Genomic DNA, 26,993 nt, shown 5'->3' with positions numbered 1-26,993 from the left:
CTCTTGTCCTTGAGTGGGATTCCTTCGCATATGTATAAAAGCCACTCCACGCCCTGGTTCATCACATGTGGACGTGTATGAGTCGTAGCTGTAGACCGATGGTAGTGTGGCAACGCGTACTTCCTGAAGAAAGGCAACGTCGACGTCAGAGGCCCGAAGCATGTCAGATAGGAGCTGCAGCTTGGGTGCAGTGCCGATCATGTGGAGATTCAGTGTGACGAACCGATACGTTTGTTTCAGTGCTGGTGAACGCGCATCTACCATCACCAAGGGAAGTGTGAGGAGGGCACCGACAGGAAGTCCCGTCCCATCAGCTGCAGTACCTCGCTTTTGATGTTAACAGGCAGCCTCGTCCGGAGGAGGCAACTCATCCGGAGGAGGGGGCGTACCTTCCTCAACGTCGTCGGCCCATGCTCCTGTGCCGTGGGTCTGTCCAATGTCCATGGGAATTGCGTCGTGGCGAGAGAGATCTGGAGTTGTTGGCATCTCAACCTGCGTCTCAACCTGCTCACCGATCGTTTCTTTGTCGTGGCGACCTCTATGGTGGTCCCTAATTGCAAAACGTCTCGTTAATCGTGAAAGCTGTCCGCCAACCTCTGCGTTTAAACGTCGGCTGGTTGAGTGTCGTCTTCGTCGTGGCGGGTGGCGACGCTTTGAGAGCCCGTGGGTGAACGGCGGCGGTGTTTGCGCCTACGTGGCGAGCATTGTTTGCGCAGGTGTTCCTCAGTGTCGGACGACGGCAAGGAGGAGCGTCGACCTGGTTCGAAGGCGTCAGTCGGTACAATGAAATTGTGAAACTGGTTTTGTGAAGAAGTACTGTTCTCCTCAGCGCCCGGTGCGGGAGCCTGTTCTGTGGCAAGGTTGTCAGGTGGGACGTCTGCACCGTCCTTAGGTGACTGGGACGGTCACGATCGGCACGATCGGATGGACCGGGCGACGGACTGAACGAAACTGTAGACGTGGCAAGAGCCGCTGCGTAGGTGACCGGTAGGGCGGTCACCATGGGTGTGACGGATGCTTCCGACAACGGGAGCTGCGCGACACGTCGTTGAATACATTCAGACCGTAGATGACCTTCTTTCCCGCAACCGTAACAGGTCCGAGGATGGCCGTCGTACATTGTAATGGCACGCAGCCTCCGATACGTAGATGAGAAGGCACGTGTTTCTGCAACTCGATGCGGACCTGTCTAACACCGTTTAAAACGGGATAGGTTTGAAATTGTACACATCGTTCGGTAACATGTTCCAGTACGTTGCCATAGGGACGGAGCGCCTCGATGACGACGTCTGTAGGTAGTTCGAACGGCAGTTCGAAGGTACTTATCGTTCGTGTGCCGAGACCTGCGTGATCGACGGTAACGTGTCCGACGTTGCCGTCGGAATGACAGAAGCGCAGTCCACGTTTTGCCTCTTGAAGCACCTTGTCACACGCCGCATCGTTGATCATTTTGACGTAGACGGTACTGCTAACTATGGACAAGTGGATATCAATTAGATCTGTAGGAGGTATTTTAACTTTATTGCGAATAAATCCTTTTACCTCCAGGGTCTTGGGTCGGGCGAAGTCGGAACAAAAGTTGAAACGTAATGTCTTCTTCCGATAGCTGTTGGCCGTGGTGGTCTAGAAGGAAAACGGCACTTACAGCGGCCGAAGTAAACACAAACACAGGGTGCGCGCCTCGCCCGCAGCGGTCTGGCGCGTGACCGCCTCGCAGCACTGCCGGCGGCAGACTGAGGTTAAATTTTTCTTTGTGTTCTGCCTTACGGCAGGTCTTGTCATGGGGGAAGCGTCGTCAGAGAGGTCCACCGCATGAGCGTCTAGGGAAGTGATTCCAGTGGTGATTTCCACTGATGATGATGAAATGATAATGAGGACAACACAACACCCAGTCCCTGAGCGGAGAAAATCTCCGACCCAGCCGGGAATCGAACCCGGGCCACTTGGCGTGACAGACCGCCGCGCTGACCACTCAGCTATCGGGGCGGACACAAAAGTACAAAACAAAATAGTGGTGAAGCAGGAGTAGATTCAATAATGGAATAGAAAACAGGAATGCGGGTAAGCTACTATGAACAGCATAGCGAATGCATTATTGAAGCCAAGATAGACACGGAGCCAACACGCACCACAGTAAGTAGAAATTTACATACCAACTAGCTCCTCAGATTATGTAGAGATTGACGAAATGTGTGACCAGGTGAAATAGATTATTCATTTAGTTAAGTGAGAGACCGGAATTCAGTAGTAGGAAAAGGAAGAGCTGTAAAAATAGCAGGAGTATATGGGTTGGGGGAAAGTACTGAAAGAAGAAGCTGCAGTGAAACATGTAGCGTAAGCTCCATAATCGTAACTTTGCACAGCAGATCGGATTTATTTGTGTCAACAACGTAGAAAGTAACTGGTGTCGGCAATCCGTGTACTATACGCACACACTAAGTTGACACGCAGCGCGGCGGCTGATAGGAATGACCTTAAATGCATTTCCCATTTACAGTCGCTCCCACCAGCCACAGCGCCGATTGTCAACTTAGTGTGTGCGTACAATACTGTATATACATGTGGCAACTACCACCGCGCACCAGCAGCAGTTCTCTTCCGAATTCGGCTCCGATCGCTATTCCAGTTTTTTCGCTGACCGTTGTTTCAGCCTGACACGAATTTAGGTTAATGCTTTAATTTCTACCTGTAGCTTATCTCGTATAAAATTCGTAAGAAAGTTACGTTGTTCTTAAATAATTCCTCAGTGGAGGGGATACGTGCTCGGACCGAGATGCAATGCAATCTTCGGAGAGACTGTATCGGCATAATCAACGAATGGTAAGCGTGTCAGCACTTGCATAGCTGCGGCTCGTATAAAAAGCAGGACCACACTGATCAGATGTCAGCTAAAAATGATTAGGACAGTGATTCTTTTCAATTAATGAATGTGAATAAATTACTGTAGTAGTGTAGCGGAGTCAACAGTCAATAAGGATGTAGCAGTTGGCACGACGGAAAAAATTCAGGGAGTACAAGTAATTGGAAACATCTTAATAAATTCTAAATTTTTTGGGGAGATATGTGAGTCTGTAATCGGAAATGACAGTGTAGTCACTGAGCAGTCGTCAATGCAAACTTCGACACCCGCAAGCGGTCGAGAATCAACAATACACAAAGATGACAGCGAACTTATAATTCAAATTCTGCAAACTATTACAGACAGTTACCACGAAATTAAAACTGTCGTCGCGATTTGAATCATAAATTTGAAAACTGCAATCGGAAATTAAGAGACTCAATTGCGACAAGTGAGAAAAATTATTAAGAAGTATAACAACGAACGTAGAAAATAATTTCGCGTAAAGCACAGAAAGCAAATTGAGGTCGAGGTCCTCAAGAGCTAAAGACGGAATTTGTCGAATAGAAAGCCTGGAGCAAAGATGTAACTACAATTTTTTTTAAGAATAAAAAGAAACAAGACTGCTAAGTCTCAGCAACAAAGGTAGCAATGTCATCGGAATGAGTTACAGCAACCAACTAACCACATCTGCCATTCTCAATCCGAAATGGACAAGAAGAAACTGCGTTTCCATAATTTTATTGAAAATGAAATATAACACGAAAACAACAATATTACTGAAATTAATATTCTAGTTCCTGAAATTATATGCATTTGACCTAACAACATACAGTACAAGGAGTCGCAGGAGGAATATTCAGGGATGCTGCTAAACCACAAGTACAGAAACATATGGAATCTTCGAAAAATACCAGTTTCATGCAGGGCAGTGTAATCTGTGGTAAACACTACGATCAGGGCTTTCGACACGTCGGAAAGCGCCGACGGTATTTTTCAACAGCAGCAGGCTCTGTACCATCGCACAAACCGTAAACACACACCATATCTTCATTATTATATACAGCATATCTCCATTATTACATACGCCATATGTTCATTAGTGTAGATGTGTGGTATTTTACCCAGCGCATGTACACTCTCATGTCCTCGCGCTACTCGACTTACAAAGCACCATGGACAGTTTTGCATTCAGCGAGTTAATTTAATGGCAGAAATAGAACCTGTGCAAAGAGAATGAAAGCAACGAGGTATATTGAGCTAGAATAAAACACCAAAGAGATTGAGTAAGACATACGTGCACACCACGAGCAGAAAGAAATTATAGTAAATGTGTTCTGTGTAGGAAACCATTCGGAACTGATCAAGAGTCCATCTGAAGTTTTTGCTTCTGATCATCGTTCCACATTACTGACCATTCCTCCTGGGGCGCTCTGTACGTCTAGTTTAACAGCCACTGCTGGCGCCGATTTGTGGCTTCGTTGGAAGTGATTGATACCATCACAGAGTCGTTCCTAAACTGAACCATTTCCATTCATTTTGGCAGTAACTGGTTGGATTTGAATTTTTTTTTAATTTCCTTGTATTTCGGGAGGTTCGTTTAAGACAAATCGACTCTTTATTAAAAACATAACTCCTGTTTTGACTTTATCAACGGTTTCGTGTACCGGCTATTGTATTTTTTCTTGCACAATGGGATTTAAAGAATGTGCAAAGCATGGGAGATATAGAAGCTTTGAGAGCACGGCAGCTGATTTCATGTTTGAAACATTGTCTTTTATTGTGACAGTGATTTTAAACTTGTTATCTAGTACCCAATTTGAAATATTTTATGAATAGTGTCTTTCTTCGGGCTGGAAACGTTTGAGAAGGTGCAACTGTAATTGAGTATTCTCATTTATAAAATGTGCCGTGAGTGCACGGAAAATAATGTTATTTTTTTGCTGATACATGTTCTGCAATGAGACTACATGACAGCTAATGAAGTTGTGTTCTCTCGGGAGAATGCCAGCCTAAACCCTGATGTTGGGAGAAAAATCCACCGCTATTTCATAGAGGCAACTGGAATACACCATGAATGGAGTGCTCCTCTTTCCAGAACAGAGTTTTCCAAACGTTGCCAGATAAACGAAACTTTTACACATAGTGGACTCTCATTACACCACAGCATGTTAAAAAAAAGTTATTCTTGTCAGAATTTCTCTTGATTATCATATGACTGACATATATTTCAGACATGACGGCCTCCTGCGCTCCCCTGTAAAATTTATACTCACCTCGCTACTTGTGCAAGGGAGGAGTAGTGCACGACTCCCAGACTGGGAACCTATGCTATCAGAGATCACGCTGGTTCCTCAACTATTTTCCGAATGTACACACCGCAGGAAATCGCCTCCCAAGAAGCTTTGTGTACTCCTGCTCACATAATTACAATAACCGATTATATTTCGCGTAAATTTGTACGACAATAACGCATGTTATTACTCCATATCCAACAGTTATTGCTTAAATTAAATTTTAAACACGTTAGGTTGCAAGTGATATAATCCAAAAATATGAGGTCTATTGTAGTTGGTATCCTCAAGGGGAAAAGCATTTTACTGGGAAATTGCAGACTTTCAGGCATTTAGGTTGCCTGACAAAAAGGTGAAGTACAGGGAAGGGGAGGGGAAAACGAAAGTACACTTCACGGGTCTAGAGGATATGTGTTGCTGTTTCACTGATTACAATACCGAAGCAAAAATGGTTCAAATGGCTCTGAGCACTATGGGACTTAACTTCTAAGGTCATCAGTCCCCTAGAACTTAGAACTACTTAAACCTAACTAACCTAAGGACATCACACACATCAATGCCCGAGGCAGGATTCGAACCTGCGACCGTAGCGGTCACACGGTTCCAGACTGTAGCGCCTTCAGCCGCTTGGCCACCCCGGCCGGCAATATCGAAGCAAATTTAGAAAGGGCTTGGCTCTGTTAACGTATTTGTCAGTGTAACGTTGTATCTCCTCTGGCCTGGATATACGCACTGATTCGCATGGTACGGGTGTCATAAAGTCTTTATTGTCTCCTGAGACAATTTAGATGACAACTGTTCTGAACGGTCCTTGATCTGGAAAATAGCATTGGGACAGAGTTTTCTTCCGAGCTGCTCCCATGCACGTTCTGTTGCACTAAGGTATCTAGATCTCGCCGGCCACGAGAGTGCTTCATCATCACGCATGTAATTCATAAACGCACATGCCATGTTCTGGTGAGCATTGTCCTATTGAATAATAGCACTACAAAACTGTCGCATGAGAGATAGCATATGAGGACGCTGGATGGCCGTGGAGTACTATTCTACCGGCAGAATTCTCTCAATGATTACCATACTTGAAACGCCCGACTGCTCCTCACACCGTGACACCAGGAGTAACACCATTGTGCGTCTCCAGACGTTTGCAAAAATAGGGCCTCTCCCAAGGTTGCCCCGACTCGCCAACGATGGTGATCCGGGGTAGTGCAGAAACGCAATAGCCGGCCGCGGTGGTCGTGCGGTTATAGGCGCTCCAGTCAGGAGCCGCGCTGCTGCTACGGTCGCAGGTTCGAATCCTGCCTCGGGCATGGATGTGTGTGATGTCCTTAGGTTAGTTAGGTTTAATTAGTTCTAAGTTCTAGGGGACTGATGACCACAGCAGTTGAGTCCCATAGTGCTCAGAGACATTTGAGCCATTTTTGAAACGCGATTCACTGGTGAACGCAATGTGCACCATTCATTAGCTTCCCGATAATGATACCACTCGAAGTGCAGCCATTTGTATTGTGGTGTTAAGCGCAACCTACAGCAAGGTAGCTTAGTTTTAAACTGCAAGGTAAGAACAGCAGGTGTCGTAATTGAGCCGTGTGGCTCGATCAGCGATATTCCCGCCGCCGGTATGGGTCATCTTTCCGGCGGTGTGAGCAGAGCGCGCGCCGGCGCCACCTACCGGGCCGATAGGGAACGAGAGGAAAAGCTGAGGAAGAGGGAGTGATTTTGCTTTTGAAAGCCGAGGAGTAACGGCGTTTTGGGAACTGTGGCGGACAGCTAAGGTCCGATGTCAGCCAGCAAGCAGGGCACGTCCACAAGGGGCTGTTTACCCTGGTGACGGCGCCGTGGCAAATATCGCCGGCATGGAAAGAGACTTTACTGGGAAGCCGTTGGTGTTGTTTCTCCGCTTGCTTCATGTCTCCTGGCATCGGGATCTGCGGCGGCTGGCTTCGTCGAACAAGCAAGAGGGTAAGGGTCTTGCTTGTCCTGTAAATTGTGGTTGGAGTCCACGACTGGGATCTGTGCTGTTGACTGTATTTTCTTGGGCGGCCGTCACTACTCCTACTGAGTCTGTCCTACAATGTGTTGATTTTAATTGGTTTAATTCGTAGTGTTTTAAGGTGTATGTGGTGTTACGCCTTCTCTCCACTTGTTAGCAGCAGACACAGTGGGTGCGCCAAAGACTGAGACAGCGTGGAGTTTTACAATTATTTATTGAACTTTCTTTACAATTTCTCCCTCGTGGCCGCTGCCCGGCCCTGCGGATCCCTCCGCCTGGCTGCTGCTGTGTAGATTCCCCGACAATGCGCGCCACGCGCGCCGCTGATCGCACTCGGAGCCTCAGGCCAACAGTGCTCCGCTGAAGCCAGGATGCCCTGTGGTTGAGATGAACTCGTCGCCGTGAGGTCAGCTGCCGACGCCTGCTGCACCGGCGGCTGGGAAGCCGTCAGCCGCGATGTCCGCGATGTGCCGTCATGGACGGACCACGCGCAGTCCCCGGCGGCGCCTGTGACCAAGACCGCGCTGCGGCCGGTACAGCTGGAAGTCCTCGCCGTAGTTAGTCAGCCATGGTGCCGACCGAACTAGGCCCGACCGCCAGAGCTGAAGTTGACATCTGGCGGCGAACGGATGACTTCTGCGAGCTGGAAGAGACTTCCGGCATCGTCACCTACGAAGATTGAACATTGGGACACGGACCACGTCCATCCTCAGATCCGAACTGCTTCCTAATGGCTTCTGTATGTTGCTACCTGCGCTCCACTATTTATATCCGGCAGGAGGACGTTTTCTTACCCTCGGTGGTAGCTTTTTGTTATTACTCCCGCAGTATATTGCAGCGTAACTTAGCGTGCTGGCCTCACTTCCCCTAATCAGCACTCTCCAGGCTTCGCTCGGCGCGCGATCTGTGTGCGTCCTTGCGTCAGCTTGTTGGTAGACTGCTACTGTCAGAAAGGCTATCTGTGCCGCGCTTACTTCGCTACGCCTCGGTCGCTGGCTGCCTCTGTTTTGCCATTCTCCACTGCGTTAAGCAACGCTTACTACATGTGGCCGCAACAGTGGTGTGATCATTAACATTTACGACGGCCTGGAGCGCTGACACATTCCGTTGTAGCTCCCTACTGTCAAGGTTTAACCGCTATTGAAAATAGTTCGCTGGTCCTTGTTTACGTACCGCGTGGTTATTGTATTTATATCACACCACGGAGTTAAAATGGTCAGTCGCTATTGATAAATATACATACATACATATATATATATATATATATATATATATATATATATATATATATATATATTTCCCTGGGTATATTTATCTCTGAATTGTAAAAACATTACTGTTACGTTTCTGTTTGAACTAATAGCATGTCTGAGAGAAACGTGTAGATTCCTTGAATGACAGAGATCGATCTGTAATTAATTTTAATGATGTGTTGTGATGCGTTATTGCGTTTCTAGTTATTTAAGGTAGATGTTAGGCTGTTGTAGATACCCACTAGTTCTGGGATTTTTTGGTGCCCATTCGGGCCTGTTGCTGCTCCTGTCTTAGGGGTCCATGTCGAGCCTGCATTGGTAGCAGCTGAAAGGGCGAGCGTCCGTTTTCTGAGCTTAGTTGTTGAATATCAAGAGCTTGTTTGCTCACATGAAATTTTGTATGTTATATGCTAAATTAACTGTATTATTTTGGTAATGGAAGAGTACAACAGTCATAAAATTTAACTCATTTCCATAAATGTGTAATAGGCCATAAGTACCGCATTTTTATGAATGTTTAAAATTGAACTAATTGATTTTCACCTGAATGGTAAATTTTAAAGATGTGTGGTAGTTTTAAACATGTGATGGTTTTATTTGCCAAGTTCTCTTTTTCAAAGTTACCAAATAAAATGTCAGGTGCCACTGTCGATGGTGATTGCCTGATGTGTTACTTTGGTCCAGTCCTACCACCCTACAGCCTGTTGTACTGAATTCGTGTCGTTGTGTAAAAGGTGTAATTACATGTTATCTCGACACTTCAGTAATAATATCAGGGTGCCCAGCAAAATAATAATTGAGCAAATTTATGACTACTAAATGGAACACGAATCACAATCGCTTTGATTTATTCCGATAAAATTATTGGCAAAACAATTGAAAAACCGTATCAACATTAGTATAATACGGCCTTGGCACATCTGACACAGGGGTCGGGGACAGGGTGATACTAATAATCGCGCAATTCAGTTCAGTTTAATCGTGAAGTGTCCAGTGAATGTCGCAATGTTAACTGGAAACAGATGGTACTACAGAAATTAATACGTCACACCTGTGGTCAGAGTTGAAAGCGGACTGTTCGTTTCCGTTAAAATACGTCCTCAGAGTGAAACTTGAAGTAACCGAATTTCTATAGAATAGTGTTAATGTCGTTGCACATCGCCTCACGGTTGCAGCTAGATCTCATCAAAGTATTGCAGATGGAGGCTGAAGCGGCTGCAGAATCAATCATTGGCAGAACCAACGACTCTCACCAGCGACTAAATGAAGGCCAGCTCGAAGCTTTTCCAGGTCCCCAGTAAAACAGCCGTGATGACGTGGCAGGCCAGTGTAGTCGATGGTGGCTCTCAGTGAGGAAGCCTGACGGCGGAGGCTCCAGAAAATCGAGGAGTGATTTCTGATTGAAAATTTTTTACAGGGAAACATCGCATTTCCACGTTTTGCATCTCTTACTAAACTGAGATTGGCTGGGCTTCGGATCTTACGAGTGCCGGCAGATAAAAACGATCCTTAGAAAACATCAGTCCCCTTTCCTCTAGTTGCTTAATCAACAGCGTTCATCTTGCCATCTTCCGTGGAAAAAAGTCCATTTTTTCTCGACCTGTCTGTGACCAATTAAGTAGTCTTCGTCATCACCATCGCGTTTCTCTATCTAATATGTAGTTTATTTACTTAGCAAATGCTTGCAGTTCTTACACTGCGACAGCATTTGTTTTTCGCAGAGTCAACACAATCAGCAGTGCGTTCTGCTACAAAGCAAACCTTGTCGTTCCACTTGCAAGTTGCAATATGTTTTCACACGGAGTGAGCAGCTTGGGAGGTCCTATCTGTGTTCCTTCAGAATAAAGCCGGACGTTGCGGCGCAGCACTACAAAAGCATGGCCGATGAATTGTGGGATATTGACCCTCGCCTGTCCCTTGGCAGGCCTTGAGCAAATTAGCTTTTTCCAGCACTCAGAAGGCTTTCGGCGTTCTCTCACTTGCAAATACGAATCTAGAGGGAAAAAACGTAAGGTTCCATTAATGTGTTACAGACACCACTAGTACCGTTGTTTATCGCATTCCTGTGCCATCAATGAAATTTTCCAAACAAATGGGTCTTTCATTACGAATTTTCATAAGTTGTGTGACTGTTTCCGGAAAAACGGTTGCTTAATACTACACATGGAACGATATTTCCATAGTGTGACTGCTGGTAGTCTCCCACCAATGGCGCAGGATGACACAATGCAGCCGGGAATCCATTACTTGTTCTCGGATGGTAGGCGCTGATGTGAAGTGGTTACGATGTGCTTTGTACTCTCTTGTGTAGGTGAGATGTGGCCGACCAAAACCTTAAGACTGTATGTGCCTGCGGCCTCGTATTCATGCAGCCCTACATCGGACCACTGTCACATCTCACGGCCCCCTTATCTGGATATTTCACGATTCGAACAGCTGACCAAATGGACACACACAATGTGCCTGCCATACTGAGTCGGTATTTTCGTATACTTCACAGTGATCACTCAACATCTGACGCTGTTTATTCCGCTTATATACCCTACCAGGCCCGGTAACGATTCTAAACACAACAAGGATAAACTGCAGCTCTAATCGTCTACATATCTGTCGATGGCGTGCAAGTATACAAAGTTCTGTTGGGACTGTGGCTGAGTAAAATAATAAGCCGGGACCCACCGCGCCGTATTTCGTCAGGAGGCCGAGGAAGTTCAAGAGTGCAAGGGGCAGTGCAGACTGATGCAGCGGTATTCGGTAGCATTTCTTTATTCGGCTAATTTACAGTATTCGATGGGTGCAGCGTACAGTCGGCGTGCCGTCCGCAGCGTTGTCCCGCGAGTCCAGCCGGTTCAGTAACTCCTGCTATGCCGACACTGCTGCAGCCCTCATCAAGGCCGGTCAGCTGGAAGTCGGCCGCGCTCTCCCTGGTCGCCGCCCTCCGATGCGTCGTGTCTTGCGCAGCGTAGCTGCCCGCGATTCCGGAGACTGCTACAGTCCCTGGTCCTCGCCGCCGTCAACCACGTTTGGCGTGCTCTGTCCGACCATGGGACGAAGGTGGATGTACTGGTCACCCGTGGCCCTCCGGCCGCCGCTGCTCCCAGGACAGGACCGGACTCGAACCCGCGCCCTCCTGGACGCTGCGGCTTCCTGCCTCATTGTTGCACCACTCAAAGCAAATCGTGCGTGCAATACCGTCGTCGCAACTTCCTCGCCTGCGAGTGCCATGTTTACCTTGCCAGGTATGCTGGCTGTCGTCTGTTACCACACTCCGTCAGCGGCCCCAGATTTCATCGTCCAATTACGCCTTCATTGAATTTTGATAAAATTTCCCTTCGTTTTGAAACTATCATTCAAGTCCTTTTTCGGAACTGCATTTAGTATTGCAGTACAGTTTTCTTGGATGTCCTTAATTGTGCAACAATATTGTGCTTTCGTTGCCAACTTCAGTTTTGGGAAAGATAGAAATCGTCTATGGCCAAATCCGACGAATACGGGAGGTGATTCGTTCGCAAACCAAAAACTCGCACACGGTTTTCGTTTTGTGGGTTGGGGCGTTGTCGTTGAGGAGTGATCAGGGGCCTGCCTCTCGGTATTTGGGTCGATTTCGGTAAACTATCACCTAGGAACGATGAGAGATCTCTGTAAACTTGATGTTGCCTCATTGGTCCCCCGTCATCTTCCGACAGGTGACAGACACTCGCTGTTACATTTGCCGTCAGGACTGTTGCTGTAGTGATGCGAGTACTTTCACCTTCTGCACGGCTGTCGTTGAAACTTTGAGGACTGCAGATTGAAATTTCACGCGAGTAGTCCTAACTGAAGTGGAAGACAATGTGCACATTCATTCATTTCCGTAGCAGGTCATGATTTCCAGAATGTATCGACTACGATGGCTTTGTTATTTGCTTGGAAATTAACAATACACTTCGCAGCTCGTACGTCGCGATCGCAGTATAGAAACCTTTACTGTTCCAAAATGACAGATTTATCCAGTCTTATGCTGCCATCATATAATTCTATGAAACTTATACAAGTACAGTGTTACATTGCATGAAGTCAAAGCGGAAAAGGCCTCCACACATATACATATCTCGATACACGTAGTCGATAAAGTACGTAGTTGATAATATACTCTTACCATCCATGCACATCAGTGTCAGACAAGACTCTACCAAGCTTACCACACTGCACTGTGCTACAGACGGATTATTAACGTAGAGGCGGCGAATACTATATAAAGTTACGTATCTCGCCGTTGGATGGCGTATGTGATACACGCAATGACGTGTATGCCTGCCGTCACGATTTCATGCAGTCCAACATCGGGCTACTGTCACATCCGAGTGCTACACAAATCTGGATATTTCACGAATCGACCAGCCAACCAAATGGATATACATAATGAAGCCATTTTTGAACTCTGTCTGGTGCTTATAAAGCGCTGTCTTAGGGTAGGACGTGGCATTTTCGTGTCATTCACAGCAAAAAATTGTAAGCGTTTACTACTTACGCCATCCAGCGGCGAGACAGGTGACTTTGCAGCGGATCTGCTGCTTCTATATTAACTCTTCGCCTGTTGCATAGCCAGCCGGTGTGGCCGAGCGGTTCTATGCGCTTCAGTCTAGATCCGCGCGACCGCTACGGTCGCAGGTTCGAATCCTGCCTAGGGCATGGATGTGTGTGATGTCCTTAGGTTTAAGTACTTCTAAGTTCTAGGGGGCTGATGACCTCAGATGTCAAGTCCCATAGCGCCCAGAACCATTGGAACCTGTCGCACAATGCAATGTGGCAAGCTTGAGAGAGTTATGTCCGACGTCGATACGTATGGATGGTACGAGGATGTTATCAACAGTGTACATGTTATCAACTATGTGTCTTTTATCAAAATATCTGTGTATGGAGTGCCTTTTTTGCTTTCCCATGTAATGTAACGTGGCACTGGTATAGCAAGTTCCATAAGATCAGATGATGTCAGCATAAGACTGTTGAAAGCGGACGTCTTGGAACAGTAAAAGGTTCTACACTGCGGTTGTGGAGTACGAGGTGCCTTCTTCACTTCCAGCCATACAGATCGCACCGCAGCGCAACATCTGTACCTTAACAGAATACTTGTTATTTGCCTCGATAGAATCCTGTTGTTCAAGGTTGTTCCAGTAGAAGGCGTATGAGACAATGGCCGCATCTTGGGTTGTTCCACACTCGCAGGACACGTCTCCATCAGATGGAAGGATGGCCCATTGTTGCATGTTGGTTTTACAACTGAGGATGATGTTACGCAGACGTCCGACCATTGCTTCTGCGTGCTTCAGTTCTTCTGTCAGTCAGTGTATTTAAAAACTTGTTTTTCACTATTCAATAGTACTGTGGAGGCAGAGGAAGCAATGGGCAACAGAACAAGTTAAATCGTCCTGGAGTCTTTTTTCTGAAGGTTGCGGGCAGAGGAATAAAACTGGACGGTTTTGCACAGCATAGTTTCACCCTACTGCGTAATAGGACAACTCATATGTCTCGAAATGGTACCATATATTTCTGTAAAATCATGTCATAGCATTAGAAAGAAACAAATTTTTATTTTCAGCCTTACAACAAACGACTAAATGTTCAAAAATACAAGATAGGAAAGAATGTAAATGTGACCAAGGGCCAGAGAGGCTATACAATGCACATTCCGATAGACAGAGAAGAGACGAAGTTGAGAGTAGTTGAAAGAGCTGTCTGTGTTACGTTTGCGCCGTTTGTGGCCCCAGACACTCCACCTAAAAGTGGGGCGAGCACAGTGAGCATGCCGTAGTTACGGACTTCAGTACTAATGAGTGAGAAAATGCTTATGCACTCTTTTTCCAGAACGATTACACTCCCTGGGATATTTTGCCAGCCGTGAATTTCCAAAAATCACGTGTGTAACTTGGTGAACAATAGCTAAGCCTGCATTTCCAACATTTCCTCTGTATGTGTGAAACTGAGTAACTCCATGTGACAGCAGCATAAACGTTGCCGTATCAAAAGTACGAGAACACCCAATGTAATGCGGAATTTACCACTAAATGTCACAACAGGCGGACCCGCCGAAATATAAGGGGACGGGGAGTATAGTGCTGAAAGCAGCAAACCACAAACAGAAAAATATGTCGATCAGGGGAGCTTAGTCACTTCGAACGTCGACTAGTCATGGAAAGTCACCTGAGAAACAAATCCATCAGAAACGTTTCAACCCTCTTAAAGCTGTCTGAACCTCGAGTACCGACACGAAATCAGCGCTAGAAATCATTCGTGAGTTCCCACGGGCTACTTGCTGTCCAGCCAGCACAATGAGTGTGCGTAGTGTGTCAAGAAGAATGAGGCACAATGGTCGAACAGCTCTTCATAAACCATAAATTTCGATAAAGACACAGAAAACGATGCTTGAGCTTGTAAGAGCGACGCCACTGGACAGTAGATGACTGAAAACGAGTGATTTCGAGTGATGAATCATGCAATGGCAGTCCGATGGAAGGGTGGAGAACTTTACCTGGCGTCATGTTCAGTGCCATCAGTGAAGTATGGTGGATGTGCTGTTACGGTATAAGGGTATTTATCGTGGTTATACCGTGGTTCCCTTACTGCGCTTAACAAAACGCTAAATGCGTAAAGATATCATCTCATTTCACGGCATTGTGTACAACATACAGTAGACAAACAGTTCGGAGACAACGATTGTTTTTATCTGTATGACAATGCACGCTGTCGTAAAGCAGCATCTGTGAGACAATGGTTTGCGGGCAGCAATACTCTTGAAGCACTGGCCTGCCCAGAGTCCCGACCTCAAACCTGTGGACTACAGTTCGGATGAGGAGAAGCGTCGACTTTGTTGCAGATCCCATCGTCCAGTATCACTGCGCTTTCTGGTCCCAGTTAGTGAGGAACAATGGGATGCCATACCGCCAGAGACATTTAGACAGCTCACTGGAAGGATCTCCAGCAAACTGGCGAAGTGTGGACATATCCGATACTAATATCCACTAATAAATGTCCGGTTACTTTTGATCGGGTAGTGCGTTATGAATCGTCTCTTTTCTAACCACGGAGGCGTTATCGCTAACTTCGGTAACCTTTTTGCCGATAACTGACAGCTCACATTTCACTTTGACAGGACCTGCTGTGTTACCCAAGTATAAAGATCAAAAGTCAGTGTTGAAGTAGATATGACTAACGTCAAATAAATGAATGTTATCTTACTACACCAACCTTTAGAACATATTTCCTGCTCTATAAACTATCTAATTTGGCTAGTTTCAGTGTTAATACTGCGTTTTCTTCCAACAACTGGATGATGCAGCACCGTTCTCTCAGTAGCGTAAGCTTTACCAGAATCAGTAATCAGGCAAATAAATAGTACATTGACGAGGGGCCCCAAACAGCTGAATATATTAGGGCCGCCCCGCCCCCCCTCCTGCGTTCCTTTCCCCATTCTACCTGGTTCTCAAATCAACAAACCGTTACCCAAACATCGTCATTCACAACCAGTCTCCAACCCTTTTCGCCTCACATACACACAAACCATATGACCTATAGCGTCGATCTAACCGCTCTTTCTTAACATATTATGTGAAATAACCACCAGTTCCTGGGTCATCTCACTCTTTAATTTCTCGTACTTTCCATGTAATGTCTCACATACCCGAGCACATTCTCTGAGTATCCCGTGCCTTTCCGCTTCCTGAAGGAATTTGACCAGTACTTCTTCCAATCTGCTCACCACGCGCCTGTATCACCCAGCGATGACTGGTGATCGGTCTTCCTGCTTGGCGAACAGCACTCACCCTTCCAGATGCTGGTTCCTTAACGATTCCACCGAGCCGAAGATCAGTAGTCCCAATATGAACCGCATCATCTCACCTTCTCTGCACCTCATCTACAGGCAAGAATACTTATCACTTTCCTTCCCCTTATATTTATTGCTGCTCCACAGCTACTTATATTAACTACAAGTACTCTATACCTAACCTAAAAAAAATATTAAATGACTACCTCCTAGACCTTAATCCATACAAGTTACTCGTTACCGATGCGAATCCAGTGTGCTAAACACTGCGCCACCTCGTTCGGTCCTGCGAGAAGGAGATTATCGTAACAAGTAAGGGGAGTACTAGCAATTCCACAATTTTCGTTCTAGGGGCGAGAGGAATTACTTTGTTATATTTCTGTAGCGAATGGAGGCACACTGACCTATTATTATAGGCTGCATTTCTCTATTCATTATAGCCTAAATGATGGTTCAGAATTATTTACAGAAGAAGAAAAGTTATTTTTGTGTCGTTTAGGATTAAGGATGGAAGAGATTGTCTAAACTGAGTGGTTATAAGACTTTTGTCAGCAAGTAAGTTTTAGATCGGTGAAGTTTCAAACATGTGTTCTGCGCCCACTCTGATAAGGCATGTTCTTAAATTCTCATTCCGTAGCAATCTGCGACCAAAAATTTGTAGAAGTTCTCAAGTATAGGTTGACTCTTACATAGAATATTACAGCAACCAGACCCTTTTTACAATGCTATTTATGTATTTAAACAGCGTCGTTACCGGTTTCGAACCGACAGGTTCATCTTCAGACATCTAGTTCACGTTTTACATTAGATTTCGCCTTTTGTTTCCCCAACTGACGAAATTTCCTTGGGGTGGTGGTTTCGCACCCTTATGTTCCAGTGCAGGCTGCTTATCATCTTGCAGCAGCGAAAACTGTGTAATGCACTTATTTGTGTATAAATATGGACATAATGAAAAGTACCACTCACACGCTAAGAAGTTTCATCTCAACTGCTTCGAAATACAGAACTGTTTCTTGATTAGGCTTTTAACTTCTAGCGGACCTTTAAAGGCAAATTTACATTTACATGACTGTTGTCAGCACACCATTGTACACAACACTCACGACAGATTTTCCGTCATAGCCTTGGCCGAAACACTTTCTCGCATCTACAATGAGATCACAAAAGTAATAGTAGAGTGGAAACTCATATACAGATGCTGGCAGTATCGCGTACACAAGGCAGAAAAGCGCGTTGGCAGAGCTATAATTTGCACACAGATGATTCAGTTGAAAAGGTTTCCGAAGTGATTACGGCCGCACGATGAGAATTAACTGACTTAGAAAACGGAATGGTAGTTGGAGCTAGACGCATGGAACATCCCATTTCGTAAATCTTCACGAAATTCAATGTTCCGAGATGCACAGTGTCAAAAGTGTGCCGAGAATACGTAATTTCTGTCATTACCTGTCACAACGGACAGCGTAGTTCCCTACAATCTTCACTTAACGACGGAGAGCAGCAGCATTTTGCTAGAGTTGTCAGTGCTCACAGACTAGCAACAATGCTTGGAATAACAGCAGAAATCAATGTGGGAAGTACGATTAACGTATCCGTTAGGACAGGGTAGAGTAATTTGGCGTTAATGGGCTATGGCAACAGACGACCGACTGCAAGACATCGCTTTCAGCGCTTTACCCGAGCTCGTGACCATATCGGTTGGATCCAAGACGAACGTAAAACCGTCGCCTGGTCAGATCAGTCCCGATTTCGTTGGTAAAAGCTCATGGTAGAGTCTGAGTGTAGCGCAGACTCCGCGAAGTAATGGACCCAAGTTGTCAACAAGGCACTGTACAAAATGGTGGTGATTCCATGATGGTCTAGGCTGTGTTAACTTGGGATGGACAGCGTCCTCTGGACCAACTGAACCGATCACTGATTGGAAATGATGTGTTTGTTTACTTACAGATCATTTGTAGCCATTCATGGGCTTCATGTTACCAAACGCGTCGTCCGCAGCTCGTGGTCGTGCGGTAGCGTTCTCGCTTCCCGCGCCCGGGTTCCCGGGTTCGATTCTCGGCGGGGTCAGGGATTTTCTCTGCCTCGTGATGACTGGGTGTTGTGTGACGTCCTTAGGTTAGTTAGGTTTAAGTAGTTCTAAGTTCTAGGGGTCTGATGACCATAGATTTTAAGTCCAATAGTGCTTAGAGCCATTTGAACCAAACGCCTCATCGCGCCACAACCGTTCGCGGTTGGTTTTAAGAATATTCTGGACAGTTCGACTGAATAATTTGGCCACCCACATCACCCGATATGAATCCCATGAAACATATATGGGACATAAAGGAGGGGTCAGTTCGTGTACAAAATCATGCCTCGGCAATTACGTGAGGCTATAGAGGCAGTGTGACTCAGTATTTCTGCAGGGGACTTCCAACGACTTGTTGAGTCCACGCAACGTCGAGTTGTCTCACTACCCCGGGCAAAATGAGGTCCTGCACGATGTTACGAGGTATCCCATGACTTTTTTCACCTAGGTGTAGTCCCTTTCGTTGTATATATTCAGTCCGTATCCAAATGAAGAATGATCTTTGACCTGGGTAAAGGAGGCAACTGTTTCACGTAACTTTACTTTACAATAATTTTCAAAACAATTTTTGGTTGTTTTAACGTAGTGAAAGACTTTTCTAGACTGATAAATTTTTGTAAATATTTCGTTTTCCGTTACCATTTTAATTACTCGTTTTTTCTTATTTTTTAATGTTGGATGCTCGTTAGCCACGGGGGCCATGCCTCGGTTGACCTAGTGTAGTTACGCCCCTGCTGTTATCTCTGGATAGTTTCCTCAGTTGTCCTGTGATTATTTTCCGCTTTGAGATAGAAACATATGGCGGCGCGTCGTAGTTGTCAACAATAGACGTGTCCCTGCGGCGGTCCACACCGTTGCTCAGCAACAGTCTGAGACGAGACGACTGGTGAGCAACATGTGTGTCTTCGTCTGCAGTCAGCAAAATCGCAAGAAAACCGTGATATGCAGCAAGAGCTCGCTGCAGCGGTAGCAGTCATAAGGTAAGTCATCAGCGTCAAACTGAGTGTACTTTACTGCGGATGTAAGTTATAACATAAATATTCACAGGCATGTAAATTATAGCGGTCTAGTGAAGCAGGGGATACAATCCGTCGGCTTTGACCAATGACGTCATAAATTAGTCATAGATAGTAATGTCTTCACTTCGAGGCATAGATGATAAAACAGTTCTGTCTTCCGGATAAGCGGTATTATTGAACATTAAATTAATTGAATGGGATTCTAAAAGCGATCGCTTCGTATTACTTAAAATATTCTTTGTGTGTTTTAAATAAATTAATTGGTTGTTTCTTATTCATTCGGTACGTAATTTCATTCGTAATGAGATTGAGGTAATTTGGACTATTATTTTCTTATAGTGGAACAATTTTTAGTGTCTTATTTTCGTTTGTAGGAATGGATTTGTCTGTTGCAATGAACCTTGATGATGTACGACAAGCTATGGGCGAAGACATGTTGACCACAATTTGTTTCTTGCAAATCTGTGGTATTATTGCTGAATACGTTCGATGTCGTGAGTTCGGCGAACATACGCACCTCACCAGTGTATCTGGTCGCCGTACTCACGACTTATTTGTATGGAGGTGCAGCAGAGATAGGTTGTGGCGATCCATTAGCAGGGGAACGTGTTTCGGGAAATCTAAGCTCGCCCTGAGAGACATCATGAAAATCACTTATTGTTGGTGTTTTAGATATCTTGTGTGGCTCTGTGTGCATGAATGCCGTGTGAGTAAGCGTACGGTAGTGGACTGGTACTCTTCTTGTAGGGATGTTTGTGGGGAAAACATAAAATATAGGAGGCCGTTGGGGCGGCCGGGTATTATGGTCGAAATTGACGAATCACATTTTGGCAAAAAGAAGTACAACAGGGGGGGACCTCCGGTGGGATTATGGGTTTGGGGGGCAGTAGTTTCAGGTCATCATTGTGACGATGTCGTGTTCAAAGTAGTACCGAATAGAAGTAAGGAAGTTTTGGTTAGCTTAATTGAAGATCACGCTGCAGAGGGTTCTTTTGTTATTTCAGACGGGATTTCTTCATATAGGGATTTAGGGGATAGGGGTTATCAACATCTTGTAGTAAACCACAACACTGAATTTAGATCATTATCCACAGGGGTTCAAAATGGTTCAAATGGCTCTGAGCACTATGGGACTTAACTTCTAAGGTCATCAGTCCCCTAGAACTTAGAACTACTTAAACCTAACTAACCTGAGGACATCACACACATCCATGCCCGAGGCAGGATTCGAACCTGCGACCGTATCGATCCACAGAGGCTTGCACAAATAGTATAGAGGGTTATTGGTCAGCGGTGAAATCTCTGATAGGGAAAGGGAAACGTCAGATTTCGACACTTCAAAGCCACGTACTCGAGTATTCGTGGGGACACCGTATTCCGCGGACATATTGCCCGTTTAAATGTTTTATTAAACATGTTGGCAAAATGTACCGTCCCAAATATCTCAGCTAATTTCACATTGGGTGGGGGGGGGGGGGGGAGGGGGGGGGGTTGGTGCATGGGTGTGTGTGTGTGTGTGTGTGTGTGTGTGTGTGTGTGTGTGTGTATGAGAGAGAGAGAGAGAGAGAGAGAGAGAGAGAGAGAGAGAGAGAGAGAGTGTTTTCGTAATGTGTTTGTTCTGAATGTGGGCATGTGGTTTTCGTTAATGTCTTTCAAGGCGAGCTTCGGTTATTCCACGATATTTCCATCTGGTTAGTTCACTTTTCCATTTGCTTCTTTTACTGTATTTCACTGTTTTGACATATTTCATTCTTTTATTACACCAATATGTGTATTTTCGTGTAGTGAAGTAAGTAATAAAAATTTCTTAGCGGTCGATCTTCTTTCGTTTCCCAGCACTAGTATCAGTTCAACATTTTCCAATCTGTACTTGCTATATTACAGGCGAAACCACCGACACAATAAAATTTGTATCCCGTCCTTCACTTGACCTTTACACTGACACTATATATGTCAATTCAAGAGCAAGATACAAATGTTGCGTATAGCTATATAGCTCAAGTAGAGAATGGGAAACTATTATCGTCGAAGGCCACAAAAAAATTCACCCCATAGTGAAGTAAGGGATATATATATAGAGGTCAACGGAAGTATGGTATACAAATATTACGTACGTAGCTCCTTCTGTCATCAGTAGTACTGATATGTACGTGAGAATAGACTGTTAGTAATAGCGAGGACGTAATAAACAACACATCTACAGTTTGTATCCTGTGTTCCATTCAGAGTTTACTGAAGCAGAGGATACATCGTTCAAGTGAACAACAGGACAGTAATGCTATTGAAAACGAAGAAATCGACGTACGCCAAACTTGTATTCCGTACTGCACTTAAGCAACACAGTTCGAATGAGCTTCGAGGTACAACTCATATACATGTGGCGTGATGTATTCTTTCCTACTAATATACTTCTTTAATTTTTTTCCATTTTATTTTGCGGGGAAATAATAAGATACAAACACGCGATATCCTTAACGTGAAATTACTAGTGGCCCTTATATATGTCAACTATAGTTTTCGTCTCTCGCATTCCTTTGTTTCTGAACATTCTTTTCAGCTCTTTCATCTTTGCAATAAATGCTCTCTGGCTAACTCTGACGTCATTGGTCAAAGCCGACGGGTTGTATCCCCTGCTTCACTAGACCCAACTAACGTATATGGAGGAAGACCTTCGACTCCGCAGTTGTATTTAGGGTCTTTTGATTTTGCAAACTAGTTACCCAGACTGTTTATTAGGATTCGTCTGAGGCGGTTTCTGCTGGAGGAGCATGAGTTTTATAAACCTTCTAATCAAAGTAAAACGGGAATACAACAAATTATACTTCTTCCTACGAAATTTCGGTGCCAAGTGATCTCTGTATTAAATCGTATAGAGACATCGCTTGACAACTCGAGTGTGTCACCGTTGCGTCTTGTAGCACACGTTTTCCATGCACATATCATTATTAAATATAATAGACGAAATTCAGACATTAAGCTATATTTTTGTCACATAACTAATTTCTCTTTGAAGCTTAGTTGTCTTTTAAACTGAATTAAATTGAATTTGACACTGCTGGTTCTCTCTACATATAATTAAATAAGGTGGGTCATATTTCTTTGTTGTTCGAATGCAGTTCTCTATCCTCAGTCCCACTAAAATGCACACATATTTGCTTAGATTTTCGTCTCCCATGTACTGAATTGGCAGGGATCGCTGGAATTGGAACTGATAATATAACTCTCACTGTGAGCTTTAGCCATCAAATCATACTGTGCGAAATACGCCTGAGAAGGCTCCAGGACCAGTTACCGAGTAGCTGTTTCTATAGAACTCAAAAGGTAGTGTATGATTTCGGGCTGAAATCTACTTCTTTACGGTTGCTACTAATCTTTGATTTCAATATTGTACGCAAAGAGTGTCTTCATTGCAGGTATCCATAAATTTAGACCATTTTATTCCTAATTATATATAACATTCTGTGATCTTTGACTCTACGCGTTACATGTGCTTTCGATTACTATTACATAGACGTTGCGAACAAACTAACGCCTATTAGCTAAGTCGACAAAACCATTCGCTTATCTTTCCATCAAAATAATTTCCGACAGCGGTTTTTGTTTTCTTCACATAGAAGATTTAAATTGAGTGACTGATTTCACAAATTTTTCCAATGTAAGTTTTCCTTACTTTTTTCCACCATGGACCCTTGAGGGTGATAGGTCACGGTCGCCCAAGCATATTATGTCCATTCTAGCAGTTCACGTACTGTCATAGGAGCATAAAGGTAGAGAATACAGCACAGTCGAGCCACTAAACTACCGTTGCCACCTTCATTTGACGTAAGCACTGCATAAATCATGAAGTGCGATGTCTCTCACAGTATCGAAACGTCCAGTCGCCTCGGAATGGATAAATACAGACCATGTATGGTTTCAAAGGGAATCTTACACCACTCTTCGTGCAAAATAATGACAGCTCCAGGTAACAATGATAGATGTGGGTAGCGGTCACACACCCTTCCCTCCAAAGTAGACCATAAAGACTCAAAAATAGTGAGATTTGGTGACTGTGGTGGCAAGAGGAGATATGACAATTCATCGCCGTGCACTCGAAACCAGGCCTGCATCGACAGGAGCCCTATCGCCTTTGAACATAGTATCATCGTTAGGGAATAAGCATCATATCATGGGATGGACCTTACGGCTGAAATGGTCACATCGTCATTGACAGTAATGCCATGTTGCAGAGTAACCATGGACCCATGGTATACCAGCATATCGCTGTCAAAATCGTCAGCGAATCACTGCCATATCTCACTTACCGTACATAAACTCGGTCTCAAGTTAGAAACAGTGTGAAACTAAACTTATCCGACCAAACGACTTTCTTCCATTGCTCCAGAGACCAAATTCCATAGTTTCGGCACCACGTTATCCTGTTAATATACGTCACTGATGAGTGGCTTTGGAATTTCAGTTCACTCTGCGATTCCTAGCTTATAGGGCTCCTTCCGCGTTGTTTTGTTGCAGACAGGGGTCTAAGGTGCGACGTTTAGTTTTTCAGTTACTTTTGCAGTTGACGTCCCTTATTTTTCTTCAAAATTATCTTCAAAGACCGTATGTCACGGTCATTCAACACACAGTTTCACCTGCTTTGTGACCTAATGGATGACGTTTTGCTGCTTTTCCTGTATGAGGTATAAATCTTCGAGACGTGCCTCTTGTAACACCAAACACGTCGGCTACATTATTTATGGAAGCATCCAACATACGTGGACCAACCATCTGACCAAATTCCAGTTCACTTAGCTCCGATTTAACGCACTAACATCTACACAGAACACTTCTGACCACAACTAACACATGGAACGTACTGAGGACATGGCACAGGCGCTGTTCATGATCAAATCAAGCGCAACCTGCAGGCTTGGCTAGCATCTGCATTTATCTTGAAGCATACATTTTCCCATACTTTTCTCCAACTCCAGTAACTATCGTAAATAAAGGTGGAGGGAACGCGGGAAACCGAGTGGCACCAAAGTAGTTCCACTAGCCATAAAATTGCGAAAAGTATGCGTGTTAAGACGCATTTTTAATTGGCCGACATAGTTTAATATGTTTTAATTGCAATGTGTTCTGAATCAAGACATTATACTTAGCACAAAAAGTGCAGTTGCCATCAGTGCAATAAGGTCTCTACTGTCATGACGTCGCCCACAAATTCCTTATGTGTGACGCAATGAAACCCTCATGGAGATATGTTGTCTCCGTAACTTCGCTGTTTCTTCAATGGATCTGTAGCAATGGAAATACATAGTGACTGAAGGATTCCGTTCCTCATCGCTGCAACGAAAATAAACTGAACATCCAAAGAAACTCGTACACCTGATTAGCAGAAGTGCTGCAACACGACGTGGGATGGACTTGACTAACGTCTGAAGTAGTACTGGAGGGGATTGACACCATTAAATCCTGCAGGGTTGTCCATTAATCCATAAGAGTATAACGGGGTTGAGACCTCTTCTGAACAGCACGTAGCAAGGCATCCCAGGTATGCTCAATAATGTTCATGTCTGGGGAGTTCAGTGGCCATCGGAAGTGTTTAAACTCAGAAGAGCGTTGCTGCAGCCATTCTGTAGCAATTGTCGACGTGTGGGCTGTCGCATTGTCATGCTGGAATTGCCCAAATCCGTCGGAATGCATAATGCACATGAATGGATGCAGGTGATCAGACAGGATGTTTACGTACGTGGCATGTCAGAGTCTATCTAGACGTACAAGAGGTCCAATATCACTCAAACTGCATGCGCTCCACACCATTACAGAGCCTCCAGCGACTTGAAACGTCCCCTGCTGACATGTAGCGTCCATGGATTCATAAGGTTGTCTCCATACCCGTGCACTTCCATCCGCTAAATACAATTTGAAACGAGACTCACACGACCAGGCGACATGTTTCCAGTCCAATGTCGGTGTTGACGGCCGCAGGCGAGGCGTACAGCTTTGTGTCGTGCAGTCATCAAGGATACACGAGTGGGCCTTCGGCTCCGAAAGCCCATATCGAGGATGTTTCGTTGAATGGTTCACACGCTGACACTTGTTGATGGACCAGCATTGAAATCTGCAGCAATGTGCGGAAAGATCACACTTCTGTCACGTTCAACGATTCTCAGAAAATGTGTGTGAATTCTTATGGGACGAAACTGCTGAGCTCATGGGTCCCTAGAATTACACACTACTTAAATTAACTTAAACTAACTTACGCAAGGAAAACACACACACCCATGCCCGAGGGACGAATCGAACCTCCGTCGAGAGCGGCCGCCAGATTCGTGACATGGTCCCTCTAACTACGCGGCCACTCCGCGCGGATGAAAGATTCGCTTCAGTCGTCGTTGGTCCAGTTCTTGCAGGCTCCTTTTCCGGATATTTGATGTTTTGCCCGATTCCTGATATTCCCGATACACTCGTGATATGATCGTACCGAAAAACACCCACTATATCGCTACCTACTCTTGCGCCGACTGTAACACCACGTTCAGACTCACTTAAATCTTGATAACCTGCCATTATAGCTGCAGTAACCGATCTGACAACTGTGCCAGATACTTCCTGTCTTATATAGGCGTTGCCGACCGCAGTGCCTTATTCTGCCTGTTTACGTATCTCTGTATTTGAATACGCATGCCTATACCAGTCTCTTTGGCGCTTCAGTGTATAATGGAGCAGTAAAGAATAGCTTCACGATATACATTACGGTTTGTTATTTTTGTGTTCCAGAAACTATTTTAGATTTGCTGTTTCACTTTCTAGAAAACTCGAAATTCATGCTCTAATTCTATTCAAAGTCGTTCTACTGTTCAACTGCAGTAATTATGTTTTCTGCAAAAAGCATCCTATTTAGATTTCAGAATGTGAAAGTAATATTAAACAAAATGAGCGGTAGTGTACACCCTTGAGATATCTCAGAGTTGGATGTGCCATCGAAAACTAAAATACGCGTTCTGTCGAACAGTCTTTACATTATTCTTACGATGTTACGACGGAAGACATCGGCAACCACCAAAGAGGTTAGGTTGTCAGATTCTTATGCCTATACTGCGACAGCACTTACACCCTCAGAACATTATGACGTTAAGAGCAACACTAACATAATTTGGAAATAGTGTAGTACAGTTAAAACGAGCTTTGGAAATAAAAACTGGCAGTATCAGAACAACTTTATATACATAAAAAAGTAATAGGTTAAATATTTATTCAGAAATTTTGATTTTGGCCCCACCCCTTCCCAAAGCTAACCACCAACAGTCGACCTTTCTCCTTTTTTAGTTTAATCCTCAACCCATTTCACCTCCAACCCACCTTTTTTCCTGTATTTGATTGCATCAGAAAGTGTAATTGCTCTGCCATAATTTCTGAATGTTTCCGGTAGTTTCTTCTGCCCACATAATTAAGACAGTTTATATATCCGCAATACACTTCCAGCTCGGAAGTTCAAGTTTAACACGCATGTTAATAACAACTTAAAATATCACTTCATAAAATAACTAGCACGTTGAGTCCCACATACCCATCGAAACCCAAGACAACATCACATATCATAGATCCTGTAACATAATAACAACAAGAAATAATTATTAAAATTAAATAGTTCACAGTGTTATATTAGCACTGCCTAGCAACCCAAGTAGTCCCGAATTTTAAGTTATTCTAACAAAGAAAGGATCAGGACAAATCTTTGGTA

This window comes from Schistocerca piceifrons, chromosome 3, assembly GCF_021461385.2.
Source record: "Schistocerca piceifrons isolate TAMUIC-IGC-003096 chromosome 3, iqSchPice1.1, whole genome shotgun sequence".
NCBI classification, from domain to species: Eukaryota; Metazoa; Arthropoda; class Insecta; order Orthoptera; family Acrididae; genus Schistocerca; species Schistocerca piceifrons.
This window is presented reverse-complemented; position numbering follows the sequence as displayed.